At 40.7% G+C, this 23527-nt stretch overlaps 1 pseudogene; it reads left to right on the top strand.

Annotated features, from left to right (window-relative positions):
• The first annotated feature begins 696 nt into the window (after positions 1–696).
• Positions 697–2764, top strand: LOC101721861 (dnaJ homolog subfamily C member 14 pseudogene; annotated as a pseudogene).
• Positions 2765–23527: the final 20763 nt, after the last annotated feature.

Below are 23527 nucleotides of genomic sequence, written 5' to 3'. Positions count from 1 at the left end.
GGGAAAGGGGCAGTTGGAATACATGCAGTAGAGAGGGGAATACAAGATCCAGGAAGTGGTATCCAATAAAGCCTCCGGGCAAAGAGGTTTCTCAAGTTGAAACTGAAGCAAAGTCCGGAAGAGTATTGTATGGTAGAATTCAGATTAGAAAAAGACATTGAGAGGGGCCGGGGATTTAGCTCAGTGGTTCCGCCCCCTGCCTTTCAAGCGCAAGGTCCACAGTTTCATCCCCAGTTTGATCCCTGGTACCAAACAAACAAACAAACAAACAGACATTGGGAGATTATAGGATGATTGTTTTAAAATTTGAATAAAGAAAAGGTGAAAAAAACCCTCTTGATTAGCTGTTCCATTTAATATTCTAAAGGATATTTACACATCTTTCTAAAAGTTGAAAGAATAATTATATTGTATAGCAAGCTAATCAAACTAGGTATTAACTGAGGCAAAATTAAAAGTAGTCTCAGAAAGAAAAAAACAACAGTCTTCATACTTACTTAGTTTAACTGTGGATAAATGCGTATATAAAAAGTTATAATAGAAGAGCTTGAGCGGGTGGCAGACCCAGGGAGCTGCTCTGGTAGCTCCCCCTGGCCCCAAGGCCCATCTGCTCGAGGGGAGGAGTTACCGCCGCTCTTGGGCACCAGAACTTACTGTGACGGCTGTGACCTACAACCCTCTGGAAACCCCGGGGTCATGGCCCAGAAGCACCCGGGAGAAACAGGGTTGTGTGGAGCCCACTACAGCGGTGATGCCTGCTTCAGGACTTCAGGACCCTCCGCCGATCCTGAAATATTTGCTTTCTCAGGACTCAGGGACTCAGCAGGGACGGCTCCTAATGGTACCCGCTGCTTCACAGAACACTCTGGTCCTAAGTACACACAGCCTCCAAATCCCGCCCACTGGTCGGATCCAAGCCATGGCTCCCCAAGGGGTCCAGGACCACCTGGGGAAGGAGACGACCCTGATCAGAGTGAGGCAGCTTCAGAAGAAGAGTCAGGAGTGGACCAGGAGCTCTCAAAGAGTGAAGCTGGGTACCATGAGGATGGAAACCCTTCTTTGCTTTCCATTCCATCTGCTTGTAGCTACCAGGGAATCCCCAGAATCCCACAAGGGCCTTACTCTGAGGGAGGAGATGGCTCTTCTAGCAATTTTTGCCACCACTGTACTTCTCCAACCTTGGGGAAAGATGAAGAATTGGAAGAGGAATATGACGATGAGGAACCTTAAATTTCCAAGTGAACTTTCACAGGTGTCCAGTGGAAAGAAACCACCATCCCGGAGACAGCTGCACCCCTTTCTGACCAAGGAGGATAATGGGGAGAGTGGACGCCGAGATCCCAGGGCCCCTGGTCAACATTCACTGCGCCGAAACGAAGTCAGACAGATAATTGCAGAGGCCTGGGGTTGTGGGGAGCAGAAGAACTATGTCAGCTTGGACAGGCAGGCTTCTGGTGGTTGATTGAACTGCTGCTGTTGTTGGGAGAGTACGCGGAAACTTGTGGCCATCTCATCTGGGCATGCAGGCAGCTGAAAGGCAGTGATTTGGAACTTTGTCGACGGGAGCCTGGGCAGGACACCTGGGGGGCTAGGCCCAGGTAGTGTTCCAATTTCTAAAAACAGGGGTTTTACTATGGGGCAGGGCTATTCACCCATTTTCTTAGGCTAATGGATGTTTTGCTGCTCCCCCAGTTGGGCTGGCAGTTTCTGGTGGGCCTGGGTGACCGGTTAGGCTGGAGGGATAAGGCCATCAGGCTGTTTTCTTGGCTGGATTCTCCACCTTGCAGTGTTGCTTCACTCTGCTGATAGTAGGCTATGGCAGCAGCTGATAAGAATAGTTCATCAGGGTTGGCTGGAGTTGCCCTGGTTCAAGCAGAGGACTAATAGCCAAGGGAATGCACCTGTAGCTAGTGGGCGGTACTGCCAGCCTGAAGAGGAAGTGGCTCAACTCTTGACCATGCCTGGGGCTCCTGAGGATGAGCTAAACTCTTTCCATGTGCCTGGGGTTGAAGCCACAGCATCAAATACTGAACTAAAGAAGGCCTATAGGCAGGTGGCAGTATTGGTTCATCCTGATAAAAATCATCACCCCCAGGCTGAGGAGGCCTTCAAGGTTTTAAGGGCAGCTTGGGACATTGTCAGCAATCCTGAAAGGTGGAAAGAATATGACATGAAACAAATGCCAGAGAATGAGCTGAGCCAGTCAGTAAATGAGGTTCTGTCCAAGCTGCAAGATGACCTCAAGGAAGCAATGAATACTATGATGTGTAGTCGATGCCAAGGAAAGCATAGGAGGTTTGAAATGGACTGGGAACCTAAGAGTGCCAGATACTCTGCTGAATGTAATAGGGTGCATCCTGCTGAGGAAGGAGACTTTGGGGCAGAGGCAAGCATGTTGGGGCTCAAGATCACCTACTTTGCACTGATGGATGGAAAGGTCTATGGCATCACAGAGTGGGCCAGATGTCAACATGTGGGAATCTCTCCAGGTACCCAGAGTTCCCTATCACATTTCATCTGACTCCCGGATCCCAGGCACCAGTAGTTGGCAGAGAGCCCCCTCAGGTGCCCCTCCTGCTGACCTTCAGGATTTCTGGAGCCAAATCTTTCAAGTACCCCCAGGCCAGATGTCCAAGGGGACCTTCTTTGCAGCTCCTCAGCCTGGCTCTGGGGTCTCTGCAGCCTCCAAGCCCAATGCACAGTACCCAAGGGAGAAGCCAAACCGAAGAGGTGAAAGAAAGTGAGGAGGCCCTTCCAACGTTGACTCCCCTTCTCTGCTCTCCTCAAATCGATGTCAGGGAGTCAGGAGGGCTGTGTACAGCACAGAATGGAGTTTGATTTGTTTATTTTTAAAGATTTTTCAAAGGGAAAATTTTAAGCTTAAATTGTTCACTATTACATTAAAAAAACCCTAAATTGCTGCCCCTCTTCCCCAGCACCCAGGAATTGAATCTTGTCTTCTGACAATGCCAAAGAAATAGAGATGGCTCGAGCAAAGAACCTAGGGCCTGGACCTGGGCTGGACAATATATGCCTCTGAGGGGTGGGGAGTATTTCTCTGGGGTTGGTATGCCTTTGTCTTGTCATTTGCCTGTAGAACAGATGGTCCCTCGCCCTTTTAAACCAAGTCTCTCTTATTTCTGGGTCCATTTTAGGGGGCAGTTTCCATGACCCTGATAAACTAGTTAAAGAGACAGAACAAGGAAGCATGTAGCCCTAATTTTGGAGATGCATAGAGTTCAGAAAGGGGAAACTCTGAATTTTTCCCGACTTTCACCTTGTGGGTAAATCACCCAACTGCAGGCTTGTTGTTGCAAGAATGGCCAAAATTAATTTTTAAAAAGCAGACTCATGCCCTCTGCCCTTGTGCAAGGGAGAATGACAAGGGAGTTCTCACAAGCCCCCTCATTATCCAAGAGTTTTATGTTTTAAAGTTTGTTCATATTCATAGATACATATCTATTTAAAGCCAGGGGATTATCTTTCTATAAATATAAAACTGGCAACTTATATCTTCCCTGTCTTTTTTGCCTATATAGCTGGGGCCCTTATTCACACTTGATAATCCTTCCTACTGTTTCCCGAAAGTGAAGGGCACCAACTACTGAGTCAAAGGATAAAAAATTGCTTGAAGTTTTGAATGGTAAGCTGGTATTCGATCTTTCTTCCCCAGCATTATGAGGACATCTCCCTGCTTTTCCCCCAGCACTGGGCATTGGATCCAGAGCCTTTAAACTGATGTACATCTCTAGCCATTTTCAATTTTGAGACAGGGTCTCACTGAGGATCCCTTGAATTTGCAGTCCCACTGCCTCATCCTCCTAGAGTGCTGGGATTACAGGTGAGCACCACCTCAAAAAATAAAATAAAATGGGGCTGGGGATTTGGCTCAGTGGTTCTGCCACTTGCCTTACAAGCACAAGGACCCGAGTTCCATCCCCGGTACGCCCCCAAAAAATTATAGAATAAAATAAAAAATAAAGTATTCATCTAACAATCTGTAATGGCTTCCATCTAGATGTCCCCCTAAAGCCTCAGGCACTTGTACATAGTGGGGCTTTTGGGAGGTGGCTAGATTTTGGGTTTGTGATGCTGGATTAGGCTGTGATATTGGGATTAAGGGTGTGTGATAACTAAATTGGTTTAGCATCAATCTGCATGTGGATAATGGAAGGCCCACCTTGGTTGTGGGTGGCACCCAGTGGGTGGCTTGTAGCCTGAATGGGATAAAAGGGAAAGGGAGGCTTGCTGCTCCTTGCTGCCTCCCACCTGCTCTGCAATGGACTATTTCTCCTCTGCCATGCCCATCTCTCATGGTATCCTGCCTTGGAGCCAGCCAACCATTGAACTGTAACCTCTACAAACTGTGAGCCAAAATAAGTATTTCCCTCTTTCATTTGTGGGTGTCAGGTATTTTGTTTCAGCAATGAGAAAAGTAACAGAGATAGATGGGGGGGGAGAAATCATGTAGAAGCATATGATATAAATAGATAAAGTATATAAAATTATGTATATTATATATATACACAACATAGAGATATAGGAATATCCTATTGAAGATTACTCTGGGTTTTCCAGGGAACCCTGAGTAGTACGTCAGCTAAAAGACATGAAATAGTGATTACTGGAAAAGAGAGGGAGGAGGCTGATTTGGGGGGAGAGATGGGATCAGGGATTGTATTTTTTTCATTGCAAATTTTATAATACTATTTGGATTTTAAACTAAGTATAGACACTAATGTGATAAAAATTTAAATTAAATTTTAAAACATCAAATTAAAGATTTTTCTTTTGTTACAATAGGGGCAACTCCTTTATACCAGTATAGTGAAATAAGCAATAAAACCTTTTTGTTCCTGTCTTGCTCCAGTTCCATGATTTCCAAGTTTCTTCTGCTCTGTGCGCTAAGTCCTTCACATTTTATTAAATGAAGATTATTGTATTTTGCCATATCTCACTGAAGGGGAAAGAACTAATAAAAAATGATTTATAAGTATAAAGAGGCCTGAAAAGATGAGGAACCTAGGGCAAGTCTTTTTGGGTGAAAACGGTCAGAGCAAAAGATATGAAAAAGAATTATAGAATCTGGACATTTAATTCAGAAATTCCCTTCTTGGAGACAGGATTCTATTAAACAAATACTTTCTGCAATGCTATCAAGTATAGCAACAACCAGAGTGGTCTTCCAAAGTTCACCCAGCCTGTAAATAGAATGCTCAAAGACAAAAGCTGCTTAAATTAATACATAACAAAGACAACAATAACGCTACCAATAATTGAGCAATTGCTAAGTGACAAATATTGTGCCGAGGCTTTATTTACATTGTGTCATTTAAATTCTCAGTAACCCTATGAGTTAGGCTAAACTCATTTCCCCCTTCCTACAGGTAGAAAATCTTTTAAAAGATGAGTAACTTGTTTAAGGAAGTGTCAGAGCCTAGAATTAAACTCAGATTTGTCTTACTCAAATGTCTAAGCTCTTGTAAACTTCCAGTGTATTTTGAGCAAAACCAAAAATAACAATCTATAGTGGGTAGGGATGGAAGAAAATAAGGAATGACAATGTTTGCCAAGTCTAAAGGCAAAGCACTAGAAGAGAAGAATATCAATCAGGGCCAATTAGAACTGCAAAAGAATGCCACCATGGATTATCTCATATGTACCACTAGAATAAATAAAATTTTTTAATTTTATAAACTACTAGAATAAAAAATTAATTTACCAAATATTTATTAAATGTCCTCTGGGTTGGGTACTGAGTTAGGTACTAGTAATATAAAATTCTTAGTTTACCTAATAAAGTTAGAAATGAAGACTTAGCTGAAGAATTACTACAAAATTAGTGACCTTTTGTTATTTTGAGACATAATTTCAATAGTTAGTTTCTTTTAAATTAATGAGAGTATTAATTTGTTATACATGCTTGTTTCAGCAGAGGGCACTAGGTGACCTAGGTGTTTTGAACTTCAAATGGCAACATAGTTAATAGAAGTATCTTTCAGAACTAGAGTCATGATTTTTAAAAGCATATTAAATGTTCCAAAACTGGAATCTGCCATGAACCAAAGAAAAGAAGTTTAAAATATGAAGACTGGCAAGATCATTTGGGTCAATGTTCTAGATGCTTATACAAACAGATTTTTAAGTGATTCTTTTTATAAAATGATTGCCATTATTTACTGGAGCCTTGATTAGGGTCAACAGGAAATGTCAGTTTAGCACCTCACCCTTCTGAGAGATGGGTTAGGGTAGTGCAATAAACCCCGGGCCAGAGGCCAGATTTAAGGACTTTGGGGTCATCCTCTCCTCTCCTTACTAATGCCTTTTACTAATTATGTACAAATGACTTAACACTTAGTCTCTGTTTCCACATCTCTAAAATGCCAACCAATTCTTTCCTCCTTGTGACTGTGAAAGTGCATTGCAAAGTCTTCTAGATACATCAGGTGTTAAAGCATGAAAAGCCATATTGTTAGGAAAAGAAATTCAAGAAACAAAATTCAGTCCTACACATACCTTCTTTATTCCAGGCTTGTAGATATTGGCTTTGGGATCCTCTGGAAATAGTGTGGATCTCACTAATCCAAACAAAAATAGAAAGTATAATGAAATCATGATGTGTAACCATGATTTGAAGATATTTCCTCCAGCCCCTTCTTAAGATTCTTCTAGTCTCTCAAGAGGTGGCGGTAGAGAGAGGGGGAGGGGGAGGGGAGGGCACATAAAAAGAATTAAGATGTTATGCAGCCTCTCCCCATGATGAATATAATCATTATATCCTGCAAACAAATACTAATAAAAATTTTAAAAGGATTTTTCAAGTCTGTTTTCCACATCAAAGAAGAAACAAAAATTCATGAAGATGTCCAAAAGGTCTTTTTCTCAGGTGACCACCTACTGTTCCCAGACAAATTCTCATCCATTTCTATGGAGAAATTTCCCAATTTTCAGGGAGAAAGCACATCCAGGTGGTACATTTTTCATGTTCTTAAACCACTCCCATACACACCATTGGCATGCCTGGTTAGAAGTATGGTCACTCACAATTATTTCCAACTTGCCTTTATGAGTAATGTTTCCCTAAATGAATTAATAGAATATAATTATATTTTATGTGTTTGGAAAAATAAAGAAAAAGATCAAATGATTTGCTTAAAATGTGGTAGTGTCAGCCATGGACATTTTCCTTCTAATAATCATAAAACCAAAGGAAAATAGTGGAACTACATAGAAATGCTAGAAATTAGCATTTTAACTATCTTATTATGCTTTATTTATAAAATCAAGTATATTTTGAACTGTCACTACATGTTGGCCCTGTGGGAGATTCCAGAGATACATTCGGGGAAAGAAAGCAAAAAAACCAAAAAAACAACACAGTCCAGGATGAGTGTGGGCAACAGACCAAAATAAAAATAAAAATAAAAATATGAGAAGAAAATAAAATAGTTGTGAGGCATGAAAGTTTTATAAAGGAAATAAACACATGGTTAAAATACTAAAGAACATAAGAAGCTGAATGTGGTAGCCCACTCCTGTAATCCCAGCACTCAGGAACCTGAGGCAGGAGGATCTCAAACTCCAAGCCAGTCTGGGCTACATAGTGAAATCCTGTCTCAAAAAAAACCCTACACCCACACCCACAAAAAGACAGAGAAAAACATTTATAAGGTGTTCAGGAAGAAGATGCTGGCGTTTCAGCTGACACCCGAGGAGAGGCAATGTTTCAGGAGTTGAAGCTCTTTTGACAGACATTGAGTAGTACATGCAAAGACCCTGAGGAGAGAAAGACCTCCATGTGCCTAAGGAGCTAAAACAAAGACAGAGCAGAGCACTCAAGGAGAGGGTGACTTGAAAAATGAGGTTGAAGAAGTAGTTTGAGATTAAATCACACTGGCCTTGTAAGCCTGGGTAAGAGCCTGGATTTTATTCTAAGTAAAAAGTATGAAGTCATTGGAGGGTTTTAAGCAGAGAAATGGCATGACTGGATTTGTGTTTTAAGATCCTTTTTGGTGGAAGAATGGGTTAGAAAGGAATAAAAAATGGTAACGGAGATGCAGTATGATTCTAACACAGTGGTCCCTGAGATGGGTGACAATAGACTCAATAAAAGATGGAGGGCCAGGGATTTAGCTCAGTGGTTCTGCCACCTGCCTCACAAGTGCAAGGACCTGAGTTCAATCCCTCGTACCAAAAAAAAAAAAAAAAAGCGGTGATGGAGATAAAAATTTGTTTGTAAATTTGAAATGTATTTTAGAGATATTTAAAGTTTACCAGTTATTATTAAAGTGTTTCTATGTATAATGCACAATGGGAAAAAACTCAAGATATAATCTTTCTACTTGACAGGATGAGTTCTATAATTGTCTTTCAAGGAATCCAAAGCTCTTAACAACACTTTAATTAATTTACTATATATTAATTGAATACGTAAATGTATCAAAATGAAATTATGCTCTTTTCTGGTTTGGAAATAAAATACTTCCTGCATAAAACAATTAGAAAATAACCTATTGTTTAACATAATACTGAATGGTACAGGGCAGCAAATAAGTTCTGGGGAAGGATAGAGATACAAATAATAGTAATATGGACTATCAAGGTATCCTGGGCTTTTAAGGATGGATAAGGTTTAGGCAAACAAGCAAATTTAGGCAAGGAAAGGATTAGAGCAAGATAACTGTGTGAGTTACTGCTGGAGGATTTAGCTCAGCTCAATGATTCCTCCCTTTTCTCTGAGAGCTGACCCTCCTCCCTTCATAAGAAACACCTGGTAGCCGTGTTGCACCATATGATTCGCTCTCTGGTGGTAAGATTGATAAAACTGCACCAGGTGCTTGACCTCAATCAAGGCAGACCAATCAAATCTTCTATTTCAGAACCTCAGAGCTGGGATTCAAAATAGATAAGTAACTCCTCAGTATGGCTGGAGCTTGGATGTGTAAAATCAGTGAGCCAAAAAATGAAGAGAGACAATTGGCAGAGTAAAGATGAAAGAAAAATTCTGAGTTCTTGGTTCTAGAGCCTATTAGATCCTTCCAAGTTTCTCATTGCCTTCTTATCCTTGAGTTTGTGAGGAAATACTTTTTTTTTTTTTTTTTTTTGTACCGGGGATTGAACTCAGGCCTTTGTGCTTTCAAGGCAGGCTTGGAAACACTGAGCTAAATCCCCAGCCCCAGGAAATACATTATTAAAGTAATGTCTATTTTCCTGTAAAGCACCGTGTTAACTGCTGTTATTTAGAATCGATATGCCTTATCTAAGCCCAGTACATTCATAAAAATAAGGATAAGCATGATGAAGAAACAGAACTGCAGCAGATCATTCTAAACACAGAACCTTGAGTAGGAAAGAAAAATTATAAGTGTGGTCACTTTCTATAACAAGCATCCATTTAGTGGAGTGTGATACACAGCATTCCAGAGGGGCAGTGACATCTCACGGGTGCTGAAGTCAAAGATTCTCCAGCCAAAGAATATAAACAGCACTATCAGGCAGGAAAGGGCACCATGAGTTGGGGACTCATACCTTCAGGTGCAGATGTTAATTTCTAGGGATTAATGTGGCAGTGTTCACCAAAATTCTTAAAATGGCTATACTTCTTTCAACAAACAGGTTTCTCAAGTCCTTTCTATGTTCTGGGGACTCTTTTAGTACTTGGAAACAAACTACTAAAAACAAATAATATATTGTCTGCCCTGTGGAACTTGACATTCTTAGCAGGGGGCGAAAGAAGAAATAATTAATTAGAACATAGTTTATAATTTTTAGGAATTTAACAAAGAAAATAACCAGACAAATGTACAGAGATGTAGGCATAAGAATAGTGAAGGGCCAGAGATGTAGCTCAGTGGTGCTGCGCCTGCCTGGCTAGCACAAGGAACTGAGTTTGATCCCCAGTACCTAAAAAAAAAAATAGTGATACATTACAGTGTTATTTATAGTATTAAAAAATCAGAACCTGAAAGTCCAGTAATAAAGGATTGATTAAATAAACGATAGTAAATCCATCCTGACATGGTGACACACTCCTGTGATCTCAGCTCTTGGGAGGTTGAGGCAGGAGGATCACTGTGAGTTCGAAGCCAGCCTGGGCTACATAGTGAGCTCAAGGCCAGTCTGAATTATATAATGAGACTGTTATGGCTGAGAGAGTTGGAATTCGCTCTACACTCGCACTACACTCTGAGTCAGATTTGAGTCTGTTTATTTAAAGCCAGCATCCGAAAGAGGCTCGTGCCTGGAAAGATCTCTCGGTACTGAGAAATGGTTCGATTTCTTTTTTCTTTTTTTAAAATTTTTTTATTTTTTGGTACCAGGTATCCAACTCAGGACCTCGCGCTTGCAAGGCAGGCAGCAGAACCACTGAGCTAAGTCCGAGGCTGATTTCTCCTTCCAAATCATGCTTTCAGTTGGGGAGGGCTCAAGGGGAGAGTAAGAAGAATTTTACAGGAGCAGAATCATGCCCGGTTAGTGGGGGGCAAAAGGAAGTTTCACACACTAGGTGAGCTACCAAAAAAACAACTTGGAATTGCAGCAAGGGTTCTGCCAAACAGGACACAGGTTTTGGGTGCTTTGTCCAAGCACAAGCACACAATGGTGATGAGGCTCAAGAGGGAGTGGGGTTGGCCATCACAAGATCTTATCTCAAAAAAATCCCCACAAAAAGCATAATGAATCCAAATAATGGAGTGCTGTGTTACAATGCTAGAAATGGAATCCAGTGTGTAACACAGTAGAAAATAAGAGACTTATACAAAAGCATGTGAAATTTCAGAAACCTAAGGATAATGAAAAATTTTGTGAGTTTTCAAAGGCAAAAATAGTACCTATAATATGGATCACAAATTAGAATAGTTTTAAACTTGTTTTGGAGGAGAACTCACTGATAGCCTGAAAGATTCCCACCTCCTGTATGCATGCCCTGAGGTAATGTATGTTTCTTTACCTTAATTAGGATTCATTATGACACAGTTGACTTTAAAAAAGCTTGACCTAAACAGCCTTAAGCTGCCCAAGCTCAAGGACCCCAGTTCGATCCCTGGTACCAAAAATAAACAAACAAACAAACAAACAAACAAACATTAAGAAAGGCAATTTTTTTTTCCAGTACTGGGAGGTAAACCCAAGCAAGGCCTTCTCACTGAACTATAACCCTATCTTTTCTTTGTTTTTATTTTCAGACTTGGTCTCACTCACTTACTAAATTGCCCAGACTGAGCTCACACTTGCAGTTCTCCTGCCTCAGCATCCCAGATGCTGGGATTACAGGCGTGCCCATGGCTGGCTAACAGAGGCCCTTGGAATTGATGAGTTCTGGCAAAAGGAGATTTTCCATAGCTGGCTCAAAAGATGAGGTGTCTAAGGGAAAGGAACCGAGGGGCCTGCAGGAGCTGAGGTTGGTCTCCTATGGCAGCCAGCAAAGGCTGGGTGGTCTCAGAACCATGAGCACAAAAACACCCTGGATGGACTTGGAAGCAGCATTTTTCCCAGAGCCTCCAGACAAAATCTCAGTCCAGTGAACACCTCTATTTCAGTGTTAATACCTCAAACAGAGAATCCAGTCATGATCTACTCATATTTCTGACCATGGAACTATAAACTAATAAGTGAGTCTTGTTTTAAACTGCTACATTTGTGGTGATTTGTGAACAGCCATAGAAAATGAATACAGGTTCTCAGTAGCAACAATAGAAAGTAGTCAACAGAGGTGCCCTCAAAATTCTGAAGATGTCACTGAACTATAGGAATTTTTCATCTCCATTATAATCTTAGGGGACCCTTTGTATATGTGGTCTGTAGTTGACCAAAATATCATTATGTAGTGTACGACCATAATTATACTAGAAATATGGGAGGTTTATCTACTTGATGATTAGTACCAAAAAGTCAAGGATTTGCCTACTTTGTTGCCTCTGGAACCCAAAGTACAGACAGCAGGGTCTGGCATATAGTAGGGGCTTAATCATTATTTATTGAACAAATATACCTCCTTTTTAGCATACCTGGAAGTCAACAGATGTCTGAAAGTGATGCTTCAAAATATCACCTAATAATACAGCCACGAAGGAACAGTTGAATGGTGAAAAAAAGCAAAATGAGTTTTTCTGAGACAATCATTGAGAGGTAATTTGGAAGAGTTAGGAAGATCATCTTTGTGGCTTTGTTGTTGAACCCAGGTCCTCGCACATGCTAGACAAGTAGTCTAGTGCTGAGTTATACTCCTAGCCCCTTTTAAAATTTATTTTGATTTATTTATTTATTTTTTGGTACTGGAGATTGAACTTGGGTTGCGAGGCAGGTGGCAGAACCACTGAGCTAAATCCCCAGCTCTTAAATTTTATTTTGAGTCAGGATCTCACTAAGTTGCCCAGGCTGGCCTCCAATTTGTGAACCTCCTGCCTCAGTCTCCAGAGTAAGTGGGATTGCAGGCATGTGCCACCATATCCAGCTATAATTTATTTAATGTTATTTGATTTTATTAAATTGTTATGTATATAACACTTTTATTAAAAATTTAAAATGAAGTACAACAGAGAAAAGTTAAAAGAAAACAATATTCCTTCACAAAAATATTGTTTAAAAGAAAGCATTAAGCAATGTAAGTTAAACATAAAATGACTGTGGATCTTTTATTAAGAAAAATATGTCAAATAAAATCTCACCTACTCTTTTGCATCTTGATACTTTTTTAGAAAAGGTAAGAATGACTAAGGCAATAAAATTCAAGTTTTGATGCACTGCACTGGAATGGCATGGACTCATAATGGATTTAGGGAATGTGTTAATGGTGAATTTATTTGACACAACTTCTGATTTAATTTATTATTTTGGGGCCAGGGATTTAGGTCAGTGGCTCCACCTCCTGCCTCACAAGCGCAAGGACCTGAGTTCGATCCCCTGTACCAAAATTTTTTTTTAAAGTATAATTTATTATTTTGACAGTGGGCAAATTTAAATTATGGCTTCCTATTCAATTATGGCTATTTAAAGTCATTGTCCTTGACTGGGGTGGTGGCACACACCTATAATCGCAACACTGACGAAGGATCCCAAGTGCCAGGCAGTCTGAGCAATTTAGCAGCTAAGTGAAACTTTGTCTAGAAATTTTTAAAAGTTTAAAAAAAGGATGGGGATGTAGCTCAGTGCAAAGGCCCTGGTTTAAATCCCCAGTACTGCTAAATAAATAAATGAATAGCAATGAAATAATTGTATTGCTGAACAACATGTGTATTTGTCAGGTCATGTTAAAAAAAATCTTAGGGTCATTTTTCTTTAAATGGAGTAAGGTAGACTTGATTAATTTCCTTGCCTTAGCTTTAGTGCTGAACTTTTAACAATGTTTTTGAGTTTCTTTTTTTCTCCTGACCACTTTGTTTCCCTGCTAACATTAGTAACACAAGTCCTTTGTGTTGAGCTCTAGTGATCCTCTGCCCCAGTTTGTAAAACAAAGTACAGACTCTGGAGTCAGGACTTGTGAGCTGCAAGTTGGTTTGCTTGAGCCAGTTACTCAAAAATATTAAATAAGAGGTTGGTAGTTGAGGAAAATGTGTATTAAAGTGCCAGGTAACATTATTACTATTACTTAGCGTTTAGACATTTTGTTTGATTTTGTGACATATTTTTCTCATTCAGAAGTTTACCTTTGACCTGTATATTTGCATATATTTTATAAACCCCATTAAAATAAATTAAAATTTGACTTTCAAGATTGTATGAGACCCTTTGAGACAAGTGTTCTGTTGCCAAAAGAAAGGGCCTAGGAATGTTGGGGGGTTTTTTTCTGGCCTTTTTTGAGACAGGGTCTTGCTATGTAGTTCAGGCTGGCCTCAAACTCATGGCAATCCTCCTGCCTCAGCCTCCCAAGTGCTGGAATTACAGATGTGCATCACACACCTGGAGTGGGAATTTCTGCAGTGTTCACATTTTAGTAATGTTTGAGTAAAGGGAGCCATGGAAACAATTGTATGTGTTAATGAACGGGTATGTGGGTCTTTGTTGGGAGCAATGCTACATAATTCTAGGGAAATATCATTTGAGTAGGCCTAGTTCTCTGGCCTACAGGCCAGCTACGACATTCCAGACATAACTGCTTTTTGGCCTCTGGTCACAACTGAGACCTCAGTGATCCCCGGATGCTGTAATCTCCAGGACAAGACCACACCTGCCGGAGAAGCCAGGGAGGAACCAAATCTTCATCCGCATAGTTCCTCATTGTTCTTAGATTTCCACTGCCCCCCAGTCTTTTGTTACACCTTGTTTATCCCAATGTGTAGTACTGAACTCTGCATTTCACTTGTTACATCTGTTTCCCCTTGTACTAAATAAAAGGTACTACAAGCTAGGGGGGTTTTGTCTTTGCTGCCCAGAGCAGCACTGATCAGGCTTAAAGCTCAGCTTCTCATTTGTCTACCTTTCCTGTAATTCGCCGTGTGCTGCCGTGGCTCGAAGGAGACTAGGACTTACTGCAGAGGTTCTGGTAAAGTCCCCTTCCCCTGTTCCCTACAGGTCTTTATATTATTTCGTCTATTTTGCATATATATGAAATTTTCTATTTTGAAAACCTAGAATAAAGATGGGATTCCCCCACAAAAGGAAAAGGTGTTAATTCAGTATCGGTGAGCAAAGCATTTTTTTTTTTTTGGTACCAGGGATCGAACTCAGGTCCTTGTACTTGCACAGCAGGTGGTGAAACCACTGAGCTAAATCCCCAGCCTAAGCATTTGTTGGTGTATATCCTTGATTGCTCAGTGAGTCAATGCAGAAAAGAGGCCATTTTCTTATAAATATTTTTCTCTATAAATTCAATTTTTGCTTTTATTAAGGAAAGGGGCCTAAAAAACAATAATGAAGATTCAGTCTCTTTTCAGCTACGTAGGCTTTGGCCTCTACACCCTCAAATGAGAGACTCCAGGGAAATCTAGGCAGGAAGCAGTGTTGATGAGTCAGCCCCTGGTGCACTTTCCCAAATCAAAGCTTGGGTTAATGACTAGGCCTGCTTCCTTGCCAAAGCACTTGTATTGGGAATGACAATAAGATTGAAGGGGGTAGCTATTAATAGACTCTAACACTTCTTTCTCTTTCAGGTAATATTTGTTGCAAAAGTCCAAGTGTTACAAACCTAAAGAAGTCATTATTTAGTTTTTTTTTTTTTAATGGCACACCATCAGTTTTTTATTTAAAAAATGCCTCCCTTTCTGCCCTGAACTATTTGACCAGGTTGTTTATGCATTAAGTTGTATCAGCCTAGTCTTTCCCGTAAAAGCTGTGTTTTGCTGGTTTGTCGGGTGATTCATCTACTAGATATACATACAATTATAGTTCATAGTGTTGTTGTAAGAATTAATTAATGTTTGCTGTGTTCTATATGATCCTTAGATGAAAGGCATTAAGGAAATATAGTGTGGCTACATCACATAGTAACACCAGTACACATCCTAAGGAATGTGAGGGCCAGGCATGGGATTCATGCTTTTAATTTCAGGACTTGGGAAGCTGAGGCAGGATGATCACCACAAGTTTGAGGCTTGAACTATATACCAAGATCCTGTCTCCAAAAAGAAATATATATATACATGTGTGTATATATGTACATGTATATTTTCCTGCTTTCTAAATATCAGTTCCTTCCCAGCATGGTGCTGTATGCCTATAATCCCAGCACTGAAGAAGCTGAGGCAGGAGGATCAGCTGTGAGTTTAAGGCCAGCCTAGGGTACAGGGTAAGACCCTCTCACAAGAAACAAGCAGCCCCAAATATCAGCTCCTCCTGTCCATTGTCTGGGCTGGGTCTTTGGCATCTCAGATTGGGATTTCCACATCTGGTGGCCCTCCTTGAACATATTTTAACCCAATACCAAAATCCTCATATCTAAAGTCTTTTTCCGCCTTGGAAGCCAGCTGTTACCAGATCCACTCTTACTCTCCTGTGATAACTACCTACTCCCTGGCCCTGTTCTCCTTGGGAGTAGTCTCATAGTCTTTATGTCACTATTTCCCCTCTACTACTTTTCCCCTCTGCTAATCTAACTTTTTGTTTGTTTTTTGAGACAGGGTCTTGCTAAGTATTCCAGGCTGGCCTTGAACTCACAGCAGTCCTCCTGCCTCAGCCTCCTAAGTGCTAGGATTACAGGTGTATACCACCTCACCCAACTATAATCTAAATTTAACCCATTCATCTTAGTCACTTTCCCATTGCTGGAACAAAAATCCCTGACACCCACAATTTAAAAGAGGAAAGGTTTATTTTGGCTCAAGGGTTTTCAAAGACTCAGCCCAGTCGGGTGACTCAAAAGCAGAAAGGGCCTGGAGGAGGAAAGCAGGTCAGCTCTTGGGAGCCAGGCAGCAGAGAGAAAGAGGAGCAATGACAAGAACACACCTTCCATGGCCGGGGATTTAGCTCAGTGGTTCCACTGCCTGCCGGGCAGGCACAGGGTCCTGAGTTCAATCCCTAGTACCAAAAAAATAACAAAACAAAAAAAAAAACCAAAAAAAAAATGTATATATTACAAAAATGTGTGTGTGTGTGTATATATATGTATGTGTATATATATATATATATATATATATACACATACATATATATATATATATATACACCAAAAAAAAAAGTAGCTAGATTTAAACCATAACACATTCTTACAGTTTCTGGTCAATTAATGCTTTCCCTGACTATGCTAACTCTCAGTAATTGTTCTCTTTTTTGACTCATTTGGCTTCTGGGCACCTAGAGTTTGTACTTGGGATTTCATGTTGTTACTCTTCCTTGCAAATGAAGCCTGTAACCTCCTTCAGGGCAAAGGCTGTTCTTTTTTTTTTTTTTTTGCACCAGGGATCAAACTCAGGACCTTGTGCTTTCTAGGCAGGCCGTGGAACCACTGAGTTAAATCCCCGGCCCAAAAGCTGTTCTTTAGGCACATTTGCATCTTGTACAGGGTAGTCACAAAGAACCATGAATGTGCACAAGATTTGTATTTTCCAACACCCAGACAACTGCTGAGACAGATAGTGGACATGTCCACATCTACTTCCTGACCTGTGAAGAAAGACGTTTCATCTGGAAACAAGGACCAGCAGGTTGTATCTTCTGTTACAAGAGAGGGATTATTTCACGAGCCATGCTCAAAGCCTAAAGGAACTGTAACCCCCCAAATTTCTATTCCCTTGATACAATTCTGTCACGTCCGGCAGGTAAGGCAACCACACTGGCCAGAGCACGTGCTGTCTCCATGACAACCACGTGGGCAGGAGTGCCGTGCCCAGCTCAGCCAGGGCGCCATCAAGCCACAGCCCCCTAAGTACGGGAAACCTCAAAGGGAAACAAAGATAAGACACTTGCTGTCCTGAGAAGCGTGACCTCACTCTATCTCTCCCTCAAATTCCTTAAGGCAATAACCCTCTCCCTTCCCTTTAAATTCTGTTTTCTGCCTGCTCTGCACTGAGTTCCCTTTTTCCAGACTCAGCACACTCTCGGGTCCTTGCACGAATGAATAAATGATCTCTTTGCTAACACAATGCCTGGCCAGGTGATCTCTCCTCTCTGTGACTATAATACAAATTCCATTTCCACTAATAAGCTTCCTGGTTTTCCGGGTTCCCTCAAAGCAAGAAGAGTGGGTCTCAGATAGAGGGTTAAGAGTCTCGACTGGGAAAGAATATGCCTTATAACATTATGGCTGTGAAGCTGGGCAATGGTGGTGCACAACAGTAATTCCAGCACTGGGGAGGCTGAGACAGGAGGATCGCTGTAAGTGCAAGGACAGCCTGGGCTATGTAGTGAATTCAAGGCCAACCTGATCTAGATCCTGTCTCCAAAAAAATATGGCTGTGATACCAGTGTCTTACAAGTTTGGTCAGAGTCAATTGCCTTTAAGACTCTCATCATCTCTGGATGAATGAGAAAATCCAGTGTATGAATCTCCAAAGCTGAGAAGCAGTCACCAGGCAAAGGTGATCTTGCCAAGTGTTCTGCCAAAGAGAGCCTGCCAGGGCAGTCAGCCCTTACGCCATGCTTCCATGCAGAGTGCCCAAGCAACCCTCTTCAAAACAACTATTACACACTTCCACTTGTCATCTATCCTGGTTTGGGCTATACCAGAGAGGCCATAGGCTTCAAAGCTTGGCAGCCATATCAATCAAGAACCGTGGCGATTTATTAAGCCACTGCCTTGGTCAGCTTTCTGTCACTATAACAAATACCTAAGATAATCAAATTATAAAGATTTATTTGGGCTCACAGTTTGAGAGGTTTCAGGTCATGACTGATTGACTTCGTAGCTTCTGGGGCTGTGGGAAGGTGGCACATCATGTCAAGGGCCATGATGGAGAAACTCATCTCCTCACAAGCAGGGTTCACAGGGAGAGAGAGAAGAAGGGACCAGGGCCCCATAATCTCATGAAGGCACACCCCAAAGGAGCTAAAGGCCTATCAGTAGATTCCATCTCTTGAAAGTTTTCAGAACTTCCCAATAGCACCTTTCTGGAGACCAAACCTCCAAAACATGGAACTGGGGGACAGTTCAGATCCAAACTATAATAGTCACTGCAGGCCAGTAGCCAACCCTGTTGTGCCTGATTATTACCAAGCAGGATGCTGAGATATGTAAGAGCATTCAAGCAGTGTCTAGCATATAAGTGCTTAATAAATAACAATTACACAAAAATGAATTCCAGGTAAGATTATAATAAAATTAATTTACCCCAGAATACTGAATAATTGTGGTCAAAGATAAAGAATAACTTGTAGAACTTGTTTAAATTTTGGGACTAATAATTGTTACTTCCTCATTTTTGTCATTGCTTTTAACTACAAATATGGTCCCGCATAGCAATTAACAATAATTTCTTAGAAAGAAGGGGACCTCTGAGCTTTTTTCCTGAGGTCATTAAGGATGGCTAGAAAAGATTTAAGCGATCTTTTCTCAGATAGCCTTGTGAGGAAAACAGCAGATAGGCTGGTGGCAATTGTGAAAAGTGAAGGAATGCAAGATGAAAGGAATGCAAGATGGGTCACCAGAAGAAAGAAAAAGCTGCAGGGGGTGGGGGAGAGAGAGAGAGAGAGAGAGAGAGAGAGAGAGGAAGAGAGAGGAAGAGAGAGGAAGAGAGGAGAGGAAGGAAGGAAGGAGCCGGGGATTTAGCTCAATGGTGCCACCGCCTGCCTTGGAAGCCCAAGGTCCTGAGTTGGATCCCTGGTACCAAATAAAAAGAAGAAAGGAAAGAGAATAAGAAGTGTTCAGAGGTGTCACTGAACTTTGAGAACTACTTTATGATCTCCTTAGGGGCAAGAACATCTGACTTAACTAAAGGTCAGTCCAATGTTTGTTCTCAGTTCTTCAGATAGGCAGTCTCCAATCCTTTAGTACATATGGTTATTTACAAGTGAGCTCTTGGTTAATATACCCAAGAATGTACTTTTTTTTGGTGAACATTTCCCTAGGATATTGAAATGCACTGTATCCAGTATATTCTTTGGGTGCTTTAGAACACTGCTTGATATTTTTTAAAAATTCACTATGACCTTCAACAAAATTTCTGAATTTTCAACATCTCCTTAATATTCAGAACCAAACTGATCTTTTGATTTGATTCCAAGATATCCACTACAAATACTTGAAATATGTTTTTGTATATCCACCAATGCCAGGTAGTTTCCCTCCTACTTTTTAGCAGTACAACTTTGGTCCAAACTCTGGATCCTATTTTCAAGACTCAATTCTCATTGCCAAGACTCTCTATTACCACTTTTTGATGTGTAAGCTCTGGGGAAGTAATTTAACCTATTTCCTCCATTTCCTTGTTTGTAATATAGTGATAATAACACTGATACCCTGATTTATAAGGGTGTTGTAAAAATTTAAATGAGTTAATACATTTAGAACAATGCCTGCAAATAGCCTTCAGATAAGATTAGTTACTATTGATACTTTTATTATCTTTTTAATTGCCTACATCTTAGATATTGTTCTTCTCAACCCACAGCATGGGAAAAAAATTTTTACCAGCTCAAAAAATATATTTTTACCCACTATTCATCAGACAAAGACTACTATCTAGAATATATAAAGAACTCAAAAAAAAATCAGACTCTCCAAATTTAAAGACCCAGTCCAAAAATGGGCATTTGAAATAAATGGACACTTCTCAGATGAAGAAGTAGGAAGAGAAAATAAATATATGAAAAAAATGTTCATCACTGGTCATTCTTGAAATGCAAATTAAAACAACACTGAGATTTCATCTCACTCAGAAAGAATGGCTGCTATCAAGAAATCAACCAATAACAAAGGTTGGAGAGGCTGTGGGGAAAAAGGAATCCTTCTCCACTGTTGGTTAGAGTGTAGACTGATGCAACCACTGTGGAAATCAGTATGGTGATACCTCAAAAAACTAGGATTAGAGGTCCCAGCTATCAACCCAGCTAATCCCCTGCTGGGTATCTTCCCAAAAGAATTAAAAGCATCATATCACTGGGATATATACACACTCATGTTTATAGCAGCCCAGTTTGTAATAGCCAAATCTTGGAAACAGCCCAAATGCCCATCAACTGATGAATGGATAAAGATGTGGGATTTTTTTATACAATGGAGTATTACTCTGCCATAAAGAAGGATAAGCTTGAGAAATTTCTAGCTAAATGGATGGACCTTGAGTTTATACTCTTAAGTGAAATAAATAGGACACCCATGTTTAAATATCACATTGTTCCTCTGGTGTGAAAAACTGAAAGTGGAAATAAGGACTGAAATGTATAACATATATTGGGAAATGGGCAGGGAAACAAGGGAGGAAGGAGGGAGAAAGAAAGGAAAGAACAAGAAAAAAATAAAAATAGAAGAAAAAAATGGAAACAAAGCTTTTGTACATAGGGAGGGGAGGGGGCTTGGGGAAAGGAAAGAATGGGAAAAAAGAGACAGGATGTATCATGTACAGGTACAAATTCCCTGTGATGAGTGTTATCATTATGTATGCTTAAAATGTACCAATAAATATTTTGCTATTAAAAAAAAAAAGGTATTGTTCTCCCAAATTCCACTCCTTCTGTATGTTAAGTTCTCTAACCCTTTTCCAAGTTTAGAGAAAAGTATTGGCACAATTTCCACTCATCTTTGGGATTCCTGAAACATACTTTCAACTTCATACCTCTATTTTACACTCCCCCCCATTCTGGATCCCACTGCATCCTGAATCACCACTCCCTCCTCCTTTTGAAATAACCTTGGAAATGTACCAAGAACTTAACTACTTTCCTGGTCCACTCGTTATGTCTTAGTAACTGTGTTACTTGACAGGTGCTTCTATATGTTCTTTACTCAGACTTTTTTTTTTTTTTTTGCAGTACTAGGGATTGAACTAGGGTTGTTGCATTAAGCTACACTGCCAGTCCTTTTGTTGCTGTTTTTTTGTGTGTTTGTTTGTTTGTTGAGACAGGGTTTCCCTATGTAGCTCAGTCTGGCCTTGAACACACTATGTAGTGCAGGCTGGTCTCAAACTCATTGCAATCCTCCTGCCTCAGCCTCCTGGAGTGTTGGGATTACAGGCATGCACCACCACTGCTGGCTCCAGACTTCCTTGAAACCATCTCCCTCGGTGGTTGGGCCATCAACCCTCTTCGTTCTCTTCCATTATGAGTTCTCTTTAAAATTTTCATTGCAGCATACTTCCTCTTTTTACCATTAAGTATTTATTTTCCTATTCAACTCTACAAACCCTTATCAAATGTTATTTCTTTCAGAAAACCTTCCCTGTTACCCACTGTCATAGATTTCATCATCAGACTTTCACCTGGCCTATGTCTGTGCTTTGCTCATGAATCTGGCCCTTCTTGTACTACATTTTTTTTTTTTTTCTGGTACTGGGGATCGAACTCGGGTCCTTGCGCTTTTGAGGCAGGCAGCAGAACCACTGAGCTAAATCCTTGGCTGCACACTATTATTTATTTGCTACTTACATCTCTCCCCCTTTGGACTAAAAATTCCTTGCGAGCAAATAATGTTTTATTCATCTCGATATCCCTTGCACTTAACAAATTTTGACAATAGAATAGTTTCCTAGTAACTGTTTCTGAATGAATGGATGTATCTGCTTTTCAATGGAAGGATTTCTGACTGTTATGACTCATCTTCGTCTTGCCTCTGTTCAATAGAACAGTCACTGTCATAAAAGATGATAATGTAAATTTCTCAATTAAATGGAAGAAAACTTTGATACCCAGTAGTGAACGTCTGATATCTAGTACATCAGAATATTTATCTTCCTGTTACATAAATCCTTAAGGCTATGTATGTTCTTCTGTGTCCATTGGGAGCTACAGAAGAGCAGGCCAGTGGACATTTGACACTAAAGTCAAATAACTTGACTCCAGTTCTAGCTCTGTCACTTAGTCCAGTGACCTTGGACAAGTTACTTAGCTAATGTAAAGCTTGAAATTCCTTTTTTTAAATGAAAATAATAACTTCTACTCTGCTTGTTTCATAGAATTGCAGGATAGATGATTTGGAAAAAGTATAAAAATGTTTTAACAATAGTCTTATGGGCTGGGGATTTAGCTCAGTGGTGCTGCTGCCTGCCTCACAAGTGCAAGGTCCTGAGCTCGATCCCCGGTACTGAAAAAATTAAAAATAAAATAAAAATAAAAATAGTTTTTAGGTTGTAATGTGGTTTCTGAATCAAACGTTTCTCCAAGACCCAGCACAAATAAAGCAGCTCCTCTATTGCAAGAATTCGCCCATTTTTCCTGAGTACTTTATGTCCTTTCTCTCTGCCTGTTTTACTCAGAGTGACTCCCTGCCTTTGTCCCCACTACCAATTAACTGACTTTCTAAGGCTAGAGATCAAATAGTGGACAGACTGTGGCTGAGGGTAAAGCCCTCACTCTGGGTCTCCTCATAGGAATGCAGCCACCCAAGAGTTGGCTGTTCCCAGGTGGGTGACCTTTCCCTGGCCAGCGTGGTAGCCATGGTGAGAGTTCAGAGGAGCAAATGTCTCCACTTTTTCCTGCTCTTGCTCTACCAGGCATTGCTGACAGTTTCCCTCATAAAGAGGTTGTGGGTACAACTGGCCCTTCAGATTGTTCTTTAGTGGACTGGAAGCATGTGAAAATCCTCGGTGGTATTATTATCAATGGCAGAATTAAAAGTTTTAAACTAAAAGAAAGAGAAGACAATTGTAAGTTTTCGCCAGCAGGATGAGAAATGATCACAGTGGCCCTTCCATCCTAACTAGCGATACCATCTGTCACCCTGGCCAAGAGAATGTCTACCCCAGGCGGAGTCCCAGCTGGTTTGCAGAGCCTCTCAAGGCTTCAGGGAGAGCTCAGTGGTAGAGTGCTTGCCTGCCCTGGGGTCAATCCCCAGGGCTGCAAAAAAACAAAAACAAGAAACAACAGAAGCCACTCTAATGCTTAAAACAAACAGAACTGAAGCAAGGGATTGGTTACACACGGGTGTTAAAAGAGGCCATCCAGAGTTTAGTGACTAACAACCCTAGGCCAAAGGGGCAAAGGAAGAAAGAATTACAGGAGCCCAGGC

This window comes from Heterocephalus glaber, unplaced genomic scaffold (genome assembly GCF_053883595.1).
Source record: "Heterocephalus glaber isolate CG9 unplaced genomic scaffold, H.glaber_assembly_v1.0 deba00001600, whole genome shotgun sequence".
NCBI lineage: Eukaryota > Metazoa > Chordata > Mammalia > Rodentia > Bathyergidae > Heterocephalus > Heterocephalus glaber.
The sequence above is the reverse complement of the archived record's forward strand: the minus strand, read 5'-3'. Positions and strand labels throughout refer to the sequence as shown.